Genomic DNA, 14,353 nt, shown 5'->3' on the forward strand with positions numbered 1-14,353 from the left:
CAAACAAACTATATCAGGCTGCAAGACAAAGACAGAAGGATAAAGAAGATAGTCAGACACCCTTCATAAGGAATGCTAGCAACAGCCTGCTCACCGGACCATAGGATACCAGAGGGCAGATGGAAGGAGTACTTCCACCAGCTTCTGAATGAAGAAAATCCCTCAGAAACTATACTACACCACAGCCTACGATGAGAGAAGAAGAGATGCCGACCCTAGAAATAGTAAGAATTGCACTATGGAAAATGAAGGCAGGGAAAGTAACAGGCTGAGATGAGGTCACAGCAGATATGATAAAGATTCTGGGTGAGATAGGGAAGAAATGGTTCCTGAGGGTACTGATAACAGTGTGGAGATAAAGGCATATTCCAGGTAAGTGGAGAATAAGCATATCTGTGCCAGTGTACAAGAACAAAGGAGACATCCACAACTGTTACATTACAGAGGCATCAAACTCCTGTCACATTGCATGAAAGCTGTGGAGAGGATGACTGATAAATGGATACACAGTGTAGTAGAAAGTAAGATGGAAGATGAGCAGTTCGGATTGAGATAAGGATGCAACACAACTGACCCGATGTTTGCCGTGAGACAGATAGTTGAGAAGAAGCTAGAGATGAGGAAAGAATCCAACATGGCAGTCCTAGACGTGGAGAAGACATCTGACAAGGTCCCAAGAAAGCTGATTTGGGCAATACTGTAGTGGCTCGAAGTCCCAGAAACATTGGTAGAATTAGTGCAGGCTATGCGCAAGGACCCAATGACTCATGTATGGACAGTGTCTGGTCTCACATAGGGGTTTCCAGTGGAAGTGGTTGTACACCAGGGTTCATCTCTGAGTCCACTGTTGTTTATACTGCTGATGGAGTACATTACTAAACAGGTCAGAAGAGACAGAATAACAAATTTGCTGTATGCAGACAATGGGGCATTACAGGCAGACTCTGAGCAAGAACTTTGGAAAAAGATAGGGGAATGGAGTGCAAAACTGAAGGCCCATGGGATGAAACTAAGTAAAGATTGGAAAGTGGTAATGGCAGCAAATTGGGGAAATCAGAAGAAGCTAAGAATTGAGGTAGAAGGGAAGATTATGGAACAGGTTAATAGCTTTATCTGAGAGGGTGATTGACGAGAAGGGAGGTCTGAATGAAGAAGTCAAAGCTCGAATCAGAGAGGATGCAACCAACTGGCATAGAGTATCTGGTGTACTGTATGACAGTAGAATGCCAAAGAAGCTGATAAGTAAGGTTTACAAAACAGTGGTGCGACCAGTTCTACTGTATGGTACAGAAACCGGGGCAGTAAAGGCAGAGCAGATGAGAAATCTAGAGGTAATGGAAATGAAGTGCCTGAGAAGGGTGGTAGGATGCACACTGTGAGGCAGATGAAGAAATGAAGACATAAGAGCAGAAGCCAAAGTAGCTCCATTTGCAGAAAAGATCAAAGAGAACAGATTATGGTGGCCTGGGCACATGTGCAGAAAAGCAGAAGACAGTCTGGTGAAGAAGATTTGGGACAGACAGGAAGAAGGTAAGAGGAAACAAAGATGTCCAGCAAAAAAGGTGAATGGTGTGATGATATGGGCTAGTGCCAGCATAGTCAGCTGGAGTTCTGTAAAGAATGATATGTCCTTTGAATATCAAACTTATTTATACAGGATGTTTGTGTTATGAATGTATTAGAACTCTATGGCATTTGAATATCAAACTGATTTGCACAAATGCTTATGTTACAAATGTATTAGAACTGTATGGCATTTAAATACCAAACTGATTTATACGGATACGTATGTTACAAATGTATTAGAACTGTATGGCATTTGAAAATCAAAATGTGTTTGTAAAGTTACTAGTGTTCAAAATGTATCAGCAGTAGTTCTTGCTGGACAGAGAAGGAATATACATGTTAGACTGTATGTATATATGTTAGCAAAGGACACTGGAAGAGAAGCAGTTAATCTCAGTCCAGTTAGTTTTGGAAAATCCTTGAAATTAAATTAGCTGTTAAGCCATCAACACTGCACCCCAGTGTGCTGAATGGAACTGGGGTCAGTAGGTCTGGGAGACGCCATTGCTTAATAGCCTCTGTAAAGAAGAGGGAAAGTACTGTGATTGTTTCATGGCTCCTTGGTACTGCCATAAACATTTAGATGTGTATTGTAGCTGTCTATGCTAAATTCCTCTCTCAGGTTCAAAGAGGGATACTGTGAGAACCTAGAGTCAGGTGACCAGACCATGTCATTCTGCCAACCATCTTGGATATTATATTTTACAGGGACTAATCTCTGAGTATTGAGCATTCTGTTTTGGGGAACCTGACTAGAAAGACTGCTCAAGTATTCCATTACAGTGGGAAATCTCTCAGTACTGACTATTATGTCTTGGTACTGACAACAAGAATGACCATTCATCACACAATCTATATTGCTCTATTAAGTAAGTAGGGAATAGTAATTCTCCTAGATTCAGTCAGGAAATATAGTGAAGCTTCATTTAGATATTGTTTTTCTTTATTTGTCTGAGTCTGTCCATCAGTTCTATTTTCAGTATTTCCTGTGATTTGACCTCTGTGGTTTTCTGTAAATATGTATTCAGTATGTTCATGTTCTTTTATTATTTATTATTAAATATATTTAAAATGTTTATTATGACTGGATTTTTTTAGAAAGTATGTAACCTTTGAGAGTGCTTATATTTATGTGGTGACACTATGTGGGCCACTCCAGAAGGTCTAGCTGTCCTGGTCAACTACTACCATTTGTATTAGTATTAATATTGCATACTATAATTGAACACCCTTTGTTAAGGGCCTCAGAGTAGCTGATTGTGGATTGTGTGGTGGCAGTGATAACTACATTATACTCTGGGCAGAAGGGGGCAAAGCAGGTATATCTGTGCCAACCTTTCCCAGGTGTGTGTGTGAAAAATGAAATCTCACAGTGTGTGTGTGTGTGTGTGTGTGTGTGTGTGTGTGTGTGTGTGTGTGTGTGTGTGTGTGTCAGCTACTTGGAGCAGGGACATGAAGCACTGGTTTCACAGAGAGGATGCTGGAGGACTTGGCTTGGATACTCCGCTGAGGACTGAAACCTAAATCTGTGCTAATGGGGAGCTTTACTGGGGCTCTGGAGGGAGACAGATATAAAGAAATCCAGACTCCAGGCTGACTGCGTTCCCTGTGTGCTCTTAACAGAAACTGTATTTGTCGTGAAGAGCTATATCTGGAAATATTGTGTGTATCCATTTGTATTCCAAGTGAACGTTCCTCACCAGTGTCAGTAGTGAGGTTCAGGCTCCTTGAGTACTAGCCCAGAGAGAGGGGTCATCACAGATGGGTTGTGTGAGAAAAAATCTGCGATAATCAGTCATTAGTATCGAAGAAGACAGGAGTGTGGCACTGAATCGAGAGTGATTGTGACAGCATATCACCATGACCCCATGTAGAAAAATGGGAAAAAGGTTGTTGATGATGATGATGCTGCTGCTGCTGCTGTATGGCTCAGAGAACATGAGTTCATTTAGTGGCTTGAATGTTTGCTGGGGCTGTAGTGGGGATGATGGGCATGCCTATCCTTAGGGAAAGGGGTAGGTTGGGACCATCCAGTGTCAAAAGTCTTTGCAGGAGAGCTGGCAGCAACACAAAGGACAGCTCAGGGGCAGGCATTCAACCACCAAGCCTCAGATAAAGTGGGCTTCATCTCAGGTGAATGAGATTGTGAACTCAGAGGAAGAACACCTAGGGCTCCCAACAGGGGGAGGGATAAGTACATTCCAAGTGCACTTTCAGTGTCAGCCAATGAGGGGACTTACTTCTACTGAGGCTTCATGCATGATGTCTTCTCCTGGCCAGCTGTTACTCTCACTAGGAGGTAGCTAGTGTAGAGGAATGCATGTATCTTACTGATAGGGGGATAGATTGATAGTTATTAGGTGCAGTGTCAAAAAGCATATAGCAAAAAAATATTCCATATCACATACATTTTGTTAAAAAAGCAAACACAATTTTACAATTTATTTTTAGCCAGCTCTATTGGTATAGTGGGATAAAGCTATAACTATGACCAGGCGCCCCAAATTTGACTAGTGGCTCAGGCACCAGATGGAGCTGGCAAGGAAGGTAAAAGGAGCTATGAGGCTTTGACTGCTTGCCATAGTTTGAAGGGAAGTATAATGTTATGAACTGATGCAAGGCAGGTTATTATAGACCTTACATCACTGGATACACATCAGTTTGGCTTTCTAAAAGGCAGATGGTAGCCGTTCAGTTTGGCTGAGTTCTTTGAAAGGATTACTGAGGACATAGATAAGGGGCATATAGTCCACACTTTTATCTAGACCTTGACAAATTATTTGAAACTATCCCCTATGCTAGGATTATTGACAAACTCTCCCAACTCAACATTAATCCTTACATAATTTGCTGGATTGTTAATCTGGCTGTCTGGCATAACCATCCCATTAAGACTGAGGATATTTGCTCTAGATTGAAGAATGTCATTGGTGGCATCCGACAAGGCTCTGTCCTGAGTCCCCTCCTCTTTGGTATTTATTTATGTGACATAAAAGCCAATATTAAGGGACTTTGGCTAACCATATTGTGATGATTGCAAACTGGGAGTAGTTATCAAATCCAGTTCTGATACTCAGATTCTATAACAAGGGCTGGACTGAACAAATATTTGGTGTATTAATCATGGGCTTGCCATTAACACCAAGAAATGCATGCTAGTTTCCTTTGGTAAATCTAGCATCACTACTACTTACCATATAGATAACATTTCTATTAAATTTGTCACAGTCATCAGGGACTTGCATACATATGTTGATAACAGACTTGCCTTTGACTACAATGCCTCTGTGGTGATTAGAAAATCCTTCTGCCTTACACTGCTTACCCTTTGTGGCATCTACTCAAGATCCAAATAAGTTATAATCCCATTTTATTCATTTCTTATTAGGCTCATCATTGAATGTAAAATGCCCTTCTGCATGAACCCCACCAAGCACCTAAATCAGCTTCAGAGACCTCAGTGTTTCCTGACCAAAATTATCTTAGTTCTTAATACCTTTAGTTAAAGTAATAGATTAAAGGCTCTATAGCTCTACTCAATGCCATACAGACTCATGAGGGATGATCTATGCTTAGCTTTGTGTGTTATGCATGTCCCAGCACTCTTTGAACTCCTTCACCTAAATAGAACAAGTGGTAAAGCAAACACCTGTTCTGAAGACTTAAACCTACACTGTAACATCAAGACCAGATGGTGTGACTGATAGGTTTACCTTTACATGTGTGTATTGCACAAGGGCGAACAGCAATTTTCCAAAAGGCAGTTTGCAAAGTTTGCAAATGCCGAACGGAAAAAGGTTTGAATTTGCAATAAGCGAATGCAGAGTGAGATTCGCTGATTGCACATTCAACATTCTGGGGCAGAGTGCACTATAGTGGGGATTGGGAAATGGTTCCTTTCCCCACTATAGTATGCTCTCGGAGTTAGAATAATAATGTGGGGGAGGGCGCAGTCCCCCACATGGGGGGTGCAGGGGGGCTTGCCTCCCTGCTTTGCACTTTAGTTAGTTTTTTTTTGTTCGACATGAATGTTCAAAAAACAGCAAATCTGCTTTTTGATTTGCTGTTTTTCGAACATTAAGGATTGTCGACGTTTTCACTTTCATGGTTTTGAGTCGCTCATATGAGCACTCGAACCACTGTGATTCGAGTTTATGAAAGTAAACAGACTGATATAACCCAGCTATTTCAGGAATAGGCTGCCCTTACCTATCGGGCAGAGTACTTCCCTAGCAACCTTTAAAACCATTCCAAATGACTGGATGGCTGATTACAAATTTTCAGCAGGAATATAAGGAGAAAGTATGTTTAATGGGAGGCACTATAGTTTCTCACCCATACTGGGTGATGTGGCTGAGCTTCATTCTTGATGGCTGATTTGGCTTTATGCTTAGTAAGAAACTATGAACCTGTTCTTGTGATTATGGTGGACAGCAGCCAAGCTAGGCAAGCAAGCAACTCCACCGTAAAGGGTGGCGGAGCATGCCTACTCTATGGGTAATGGTACATGTTGGCCTGCTTGAGATGATATTGGCCTTCCATGTACAGCTGTGGCAGCTCTCTGACCCACTCATCTCTCATATACCCCAGTAGTAGCCTGGGCTGGTGATCCTGACTGCCAGAGCTACATCTGTACCTAAGTTGGAAAACATATATGGATTTAAATAGTTGACACTCATTGGAGATACCATGTCACCATAGATAATCCAAGATGTCATAAACAAAAACATCAGAGATATAAAAAGAAAGTCATTGTTGCTGCCATCTTACAGCTTTTGACTTGGGCAATTCTGTTTTAGACTTCACAACTTAATTTTAATGATTTAGAAATAAAATTATTTTGGATGTAGATGCGCAAAAAAGTGGTGTTTCTGTTGGTACATTTACTATGACACAGTCTTTAATAGCTGGTAGGAGAAAATAAAGGAGTGCAGAGAGGGCACACTGCTGCACAGTGCTGCTAACTTGGTGGAATCTTTGTCTAGGCATCTAGTTTCACCTGAATTAATAATTTTCAAAACTGTTATGTGTCCATACTACTCCAGAGACTTATATTCCAAAATATAGTCATGGGTGCTTAATATTACACAGTTGGACTTTCAAGATGGCTGCACACTGATCAATATGCTGATTTCAGCTCTCTCATTGTGAAAGTAAAAACTTAGAAACAAATGGCTATTGAAACTATCAGTTATTTGCATGAATGACATTGCCAGGATGCCGGCAAATATGAAGTTTGGAGAACCTGAGAGAAAATCAGCTAGAAAAGGTGAAGACAAAACTCAGGCTTGGAGGAATTCTGTATCTATGCCCTAAAAAAGTGGTTAAGTTTCAGGTTTGGCACTAGAGATGCCTTCCAGTAATTTATAGGAAAAATAAAGCAAAAATACACAGAGGTATTTAAAATGAATGAAATGCTGAAGGAATATATTAACTCAAATAACAGAAGGCTTGGAAAATAGAAGAAGCTTTTACTAGCTGTTCAGAGGAAATGATAAAACTGTAAAAATCAGAGGGTGAAATGAAGAAAAGACTGGGTAAGTATGAGGCTTCCCAAGAATTGTTTAAAAAAGTAGTTAGAAGACAGAGCATGCAGAGGAAACCTGGGATTTTCTGCTGTTCCAGAGAAACTAAAAGGAACAGACTGTGTTACTTTTACAAAAGTACAAATAAGCAAGTGGATCAGTGTTCCATATCAGTATTTGTTAATTGAAGGGCACATCATGTTTATGTTCCAAACCTGATCATGAAAAAGCAGCCAAGACTTATATTCGTAAAGATGCAGTCATACCAGCAGAAAGAGATGACCCTGACAAAACTGTAGCACAAAGATAATGTATTAAAAATTTGAGCCATCAGAATGTTTGAGGAAAATAATTATTCACTGCATACTAAGAGGAAGAGAAGCAAATTTATCAGGAAATGTTGAGGGGCAGGTGAGAGATTCAAGCTGTTGTATCTGTCTGTCTTGAAAATATTTTTTTTTTCCTGGAGAATCAGTCATTTTTTATGACAAACAGGCTAAAGAGGAAATAAAAGCTTTTATCCAACAAAGAGTGAGCCAACAAGCAGATGACACTGCTTCTCATAGAGAGACTTTGCCAGTGAAACCATTTCTATTTTTCCAAAGGAAAATATGTGATGAAAAAAAAACGAACTGACTAGATGGGTCTGGAGTATTTTGGAATGAATCAGAGATTGTTGCTGAGAGCTGGAAATAATCAGAAAGAAGATCAGCAATGCTGAAATTAGTAAATATGTGGGAAAAACAAAACTTTAATCCCAGTGGATATAGGACTGGACATGAGAGCTATGGCTTTACAAGAAAATGTGGTTGAGAAAGATAGGAATTTTGCTGACTTTGTTGTGGGTGAACTGTAAAGTATATACCCCACTTTATATCACTATTTTGTAGAAAGATACTGAAAGGAATGAAGTAGTAATTGCAAATCAGTTTTGTTCTTATTAATATTTTTATAAAAATAATGATAAAGATTGCATGTTATACTGTATAGCAGATTTGCATAGTATGCTGTCAGGAGTATTTTAAATTTGGAGGGGTATTTTAAATGTAAAGTGTGTGAGCCCAGTTAGTAGCTGTTGTATATGTTAAAGATGTTAAAGCAAGCAAGTACTTTTTTAGTTGTAAAATGTACAGGGTTTGTACTGTAACGGGAGAAGAAAGGCTGACCAGAAACAAATTAATGTTAATATAATATTGTGATCTTGGGTTGCTGGGTGGGGCTGATGTAAAAGTGTACTGATATATGTAGAATTAAGATAGTATTTTTTCCTGTTATGCAAGAGTGGATGTCTGCATTAATGAACTTAGTTTAAGCTATAGGCAAAGAATTTATTTTAAACAAATGGGCTTGAAAAAACAAAAAAAAATGGAGAAAGACATTGAAATGGCAGCTTTCTTGCATCTGCAAAGTTATTAGCTTTTTTTTTCTTCCATTAGCAAATGCTGTCATGGGGGGAGACAGGACATTTGCAGCTGCTGGTAGCTGGTGAGTGGAAGTCTGTACATTGCGTTCTGACTGAAATTTACTGCATCTGTGAAGTTCTTAACTTTTTTTAAATAAACTGATGACTGCTTTTACGTGGAGATGCCGTCTGCTGGTAGAGGCAATTAATCTTGAAAGTTCTAAGCACTTTCTGCTGATAGAAATGTAACATTTAATGGTAGAGTAGCAAGCAGTTCAGTGAAAAAGTTTTAAACTGTGGGAAGTGAATAAAAAGTAGTAGCCTCCCTAGTCTTAATAATTTAATACATTTGCTAGATCAGTGTACAATTTAGGGTATCTGTTTAAAGGTATCCAGTGTATTTTTGTCTTAGGTCTAAATGTTTACAGAAAGCATGCAAACTGGTTTCACATCTGGAAGGTTACTAGTGATAACTTAGCAATCATTCTAAGTGGGAAGACTGGCTCTAGCATGCACTTTAACATGCTCTTGCCCAGAGCTCAACATTCATTTTCTAGTTCTAGAGCAAGTTGAACCAGATGCAAGGGGTGGCGATTGGGAATCTACCCTAGGTTATCGTGAACTACAATGGCAGTTGAGGCTGGATGCAGGTAGACCGCCTGGCCTCAATGGGACCATCAGCATCAAACCAGTTTTGAAGCTAAGAAGAGCTAGGTTATAGCCTTGTTGCTGAAGTCTATCAACACAACAACTCACCCATATACTAAGCCAAACCATATGGGTAATTATTGTCCTGTAATTCTCTAAGTCTTTACCATCTCTACCACTATGTCTCCATCTATGTCACTGATAAATGTCTATTAGTAATTAGTTAATTTACTACTATTGCCTTCTTTAGTAGTATGGAGTTAATTTTTAAAAAAAAAATTTTACTCAACATACTGCATGAAGAAAAACTTCTGGAATTCTTTGTAATTATGCATTTATTCTCCCCAGCCCAGTTAGTAATATTTACCACTAAATGGTTTATTATGGGTTATGGTGCATAAATAAGAACTCCGACAACAATAATAATAATAAAAATATCCCTAACCATATGTAACTCACTTAGCACACTCAATATGACTGTTATTGAATTTCTAATTTCTAATTTTAATTTCTTACTTTTAAATTCTTATTAGTGAAGCCTTGTGCTCACAATCTGGTTTTATAGTATTTACACACATACATATATATGTTTCATTATTTGTGGTTTATCTCTAATGAAACTAATTTTCAGTCTATACCTTTAATTCACTAAAGCACTTTGCCAACAAGTTTTTCCAATTAAGACCATAATTATCAGGATATATATGGAGCATTGGAACACAGAACTTTTGTAACACTTGATAAAGCTCAGGATTGCCTGAGCGAAAGCGCTTGTGTGATTTTTACCTTGGGATTTGTGTAACTTTTAACTCGAGAACTTTGCTATTAAAAGTATTTTAAAGTTTGCAATCAAGAACTGCTTCCTCCTTCCTTGGTCGTGGATTATTACTTCTCATGCACTTTAACATGGCCAAACTTAATTTTGGATTTGGTAGTGCCTGTGGGTGCATTTGTCAGTTTGGGGCAGCTGCTCCTATCAGGAGGGCTAAACTTTGCTGAAAATGTATGTAGTTTTGTGTGTTTGTTACAAGTTAAAAGGAGATCAGGGTTCTGAAAATGTATGTATTTTTGGCTTTTCATTGAAGCAAAAAGTCATGAACGTGTGACATAAGTTCAAACAGAGAAGAAAAGAAGTAACTGCTTAAAAGATCAGCCTGTCAAAAATACACATTCACAAGAATTGTCATATATAAAATGCATTATCTGATGATGTTAACTTTCTTTCCATTCATCACTGATCGGGTTCAGTTCCGAGCCCTCGGAACTGATTCGGCCTTTTTACCAAGCTGGCACCAGCCAAAAAAAACTCTCAAGCTAAGTCTCTACCCAGAATGCCCTTCTCCCTGTTACCTCAGATCTCATTTGCCACATAGCCATAAAGCTGCGTTTCAGCTGAGCTCTCAGCTAAGTGAAACTTTTTTGATATTTGTGTGAAACATTTTGGATATCTTCATATTTTATGAAGCGATTAGTTTTTTTAGTGTCTTTTCTTCCATTTGACTTTGGCTTTTCCTCTCTACCCGTAGTTACCGTTGGTACACTTTCAAGTATCATTGTTGGTATGGCCTTCTTCCCTTACCCTTGTATTTCTTCAATACCATAGTTGATTTTAACCTATTAGCTGTCTTTTATTTAGGTGGTTCCTTTCCTTTCTCTGTCATACCAGTGCATGGTTATATTTGTGACTTTTTTGAACGGAGGTGTCTTTGATTATAGTTGGATTATACATTTGCCCTGTGGTGTTTTTTCTCTATCAAGATGTTGGATAAGAAGGGTGCTTTAGGTTTTAAGCATTGTACTTCATGTAAAGGCAAGTACCTAACACTGATTTTCATGATGATTGTGTATACTGTTTGGGAGAGTCCCACCTTTTAGTGCAACCTCCATGTGACATTTGTCAGAGTTTCAGTCAATGCACTCTCATTGAGCGCAAAAATAAACTAATTCTGAAAGGCTTACTCAAGTCTCCGTTCTCAGAGGCCATTTCTGCGATGGAGGTCTCAACCCCTCATTCTAAGGGCAAAAAGAGATCCCACTATGTTCCTTCTTCACCATCAGGTGATCAGAGCAAGACTGGGAAATCAAAGGCCCTAAAGTTATCTTTGGAGCATAAATCAGCCTCCTTGGCTCTGTTTTCTTCAGCTCTGACCATCTCAAAACCATCGATACCGGCGCCCGTTTCGGCAATGATCCTGCCTCCGGCACCAGTCATAGACCTTGCTAAACCTATTTCAATTTCAGTACCTGTGGCCACTTAGGCTGAGGAAACACCTTCGGCTACATCATTAGTTTCCATTTTGGAACCGACCTTTTTAGCTCTGAGTGCCACTTTGGCACCGACCGTTGTGCCACCCTCACTGGATTTGACCCTTTTACTTCTGGTCTCAAAAGTAGAAACTTTGGTGCCAGCAGACCTTGCACCACGGACCGTATACACCCACTCTGTAGATCAATTCCTGTGCCAAGTATATAGCACCTTCATCGAACATCCTGACTCCCCGTCCGGAGTATCCACTAGATCCACCAGGAGCCTTTCTGAACATGACATGGTGTGTTTTGTAGACCAGCTGTTGTTAGCCAGGGGGATCCCCTCACTTTCTAAGACCCATCCACCTGCAGAACTTGAGTTGCCTTATCCACAGACTCCATCTTACACACCTCCTTTGACCACCTCAGTTCTGAAGCATTCTGCTCCATCTTTCTTGGAACCCATCACCTTGGTGCCTACAGTGCATCTCACGCCAGCTCCGAGTTTGTCCCTTTGGTCTTCAGTTCCCACTGAACCACCCTCAGTCTGTGAATTGGGGGATGGGCACGTCGATCAGGTGTATGGGGCCACCTCTCTTCTCGGTTCCATCCTTGGTGCCGATAGCTGCATCAGTGCCGATCCTGCTTGAGGTTCCATCTGTGGGGGCGAGCAGGGTGTGACCCCGGTCCTGAGGTTGTCTTTCTTGGTTCTGGGCTCCCATCCCTCTTCGGGCGGGCCTGCTTTCCGGGTGATGGAGAGGGCTCTTGCTTCTGGCAGCACTCATTCGTTGTCGGAACCCCAGTTTTCACCCCCTGTGCTACAGTTGTCACAGACCCCCCCCCCCCCCGGAGACTGAGCAGAGAAGCCGCAGGACACCTATGTTCAGGCTACCCACTCTTCCGAGTCCTCCTGAGAGACCCCCACTGAGGAGCCCCCTCGAAAGAAGACGTGCAAGAGGAAGCACATGGACTCACCTGAGGAGTCCTTAATGGACGACACTGATTACGATAATGGTGAAGGGTCCCCACGGTTACCTTCTGATGATGTCTCCTTTGGAGACATCATGTAAATGTTAAAGCAGAGAGGTGACTGGAAGCCCTGCAACCCTTTGTCTGAGGAGTCCGTGTTCCTGCAGGCTTTTCACTCCCGACCTTCTACCTCTTGGGTGACCCCACCTGCCGATGAGCTCATCCACTTCATCGTGCAGCATGCTTGGAAGAACCCTGATTCCATTGAGGCGTTCCCTTGGAGACTAGACAAAATTCTTTCCCCTCCCGAGGAGAACCCGCTTTGATCCAAAGAGTAACCAGTTAATGCTATGGTGGTGATGGTGGCGGCCACGAAAAAGGACTTGGCTGAGAAAAGTCCCACTGTCCACCCATCCAACAGGGAGTCCCAGGTGGTGGACAGACTTGGGAAGTGTGTTTTTGCATCAGAGACCTTTACCATATGCTCCCTGAATTATTTGGCACATTTTACGAGGCTCCAGTTGTGACTTGATCTCCAAACTCTCTGGGTTGCCCGCAGGACAGTTGTCTGATGAGGTCAGAGACAAAGTGGCCTCACAGCTCATAACCCTGGAATCAATATCCAACTTGTCCATGAGGCTGCTGTCACATGCAACTGAAGGGGCGGCTAGAGCAGCGGGTTCAGTCATTGTTATGAGGCGTCATGCCTGGATGCACATTTGTGACCTCATGGATACCTCCAAGTCTTCCTTTCTGAATGCTCCCATTGAAGCTTCATCCTTTTTTGGCTCCAAAGTGAAGGACACCCTAGCCAGGTGCGAGCAAGATAGAAAGACTGTCTGCCATAGGTCTATGGTTTTCCAACCTTCAGCATACCTTCTCCAGGAATCAGAGAAGTGGAAAGATGTGGCATAAGAAATCTCAGTGTCCCTTCCATGCCGCACGTGGTTATGATAATCCCAGAGGCAGAGGGGGTAATAATTCCAGAAGACGCCCCTATAGAGCAGAGGGGGTCCTCATAATCAGGGCTCCAGGGACTCCTTCTCTGGACAGCCTTATCAATGCTCCTGAGGAGCAGCCCAGTTTCTTACCTCTGGAAGCAGTCAGGAGTAATTTCTCTCTGCATCAAACTGCCTGGCAATCCATCACCACCGATTGTTGGTTGCAGAGCATTACCACCAGAGGTTACACCATTCCCCTTTCTTGTCAGCTAAATTTTCCAAGAAAACTTCCCAACGTTCCACCCAGTCAAAGGGAAGAAGCAGCTTCAGAGATTATAAAGCTATCTCAAAAAAAGAGTCATCCACCCAGTCCCACCAGACCAGCGCAGATCCGAATTTTACTTGAGGTTCTTTTTGGTGCCAAAAAAGACAGGGGACTGGAGACCCATTTTAGATCTCTGCAGCTTAAACAATCTATCACCCAAACCAAATTCTGGATGGTCACGGTTCAGTCCATTCTCCCCTTTTTAAGAGAAGGCGATTGGATGTGCTCCATAGATCTCTGGGATGCGTATTACCACATCAAGATGGACACATGCTCCAGGAGTCTGCTTCTCTTCTGGTTAAGAGACAGTCATTATCAGTTCTGTGCCTGCCGTTCAGTCTCTCTGCACCCCTCAGAGTGTTCACAAAATGCATGGCAGTGGTAACAGCTCACTTGAGACTAAAAGGATTCCGGGTGTTTCCATATCTGGATGACTGGCTCCTTACCACCCCCACAGAGCATCTTCTGGTAACAGCACTACATTATACTCTCTCTGGCAAAATTGTTGGGAGTAACGATATATTGGGAGAAATCAAACCTTGTCCCTACACAACAAATAGAGTTCATTGGAGCAGTGTTCAGTACTCAGTCCTGTCTGATATCACTCCCAGTTCATAGACTACATCGATTGAGGCTTCAACTCTGGGTGATACTCTCACAAAAAAAGTTTCTGCAAGAGACGTTCTTCAGGCTCTAGGTTCTATGGCAGCGTCAATCCCAATAGTACCTC

General features: G+C 41.5%; 1 protein-coding gene across 1 annotated transcript in view; it reads left to right on the forward strand.

Annotated features, from left to right (window-relative positions):
• The window catches only part of LOC122797127 (ATPase family AAA domain-containing protein 2-like), a 176,128-nt gene that overhangs the window by 895 nt on the left and 160,880 nt on the right, over positions 1-14,353 (forward strand). The window lies entirely within an intron of this gene.

Source organism: Protopterus annectens, chromosome 3.part0, assembly GCF_019279795.1.
Source record: "Protopterus annectens isolate FY-2018-M chromosome 3.part0, PAN1.0, whole genome shotgun sequence".
Classification (NCBI taxonomy): Eukaryota; Metazoa; Chordata; order Ceratodontiformes; family Protopteridae; genus Protopterus; species Protopterus annectens.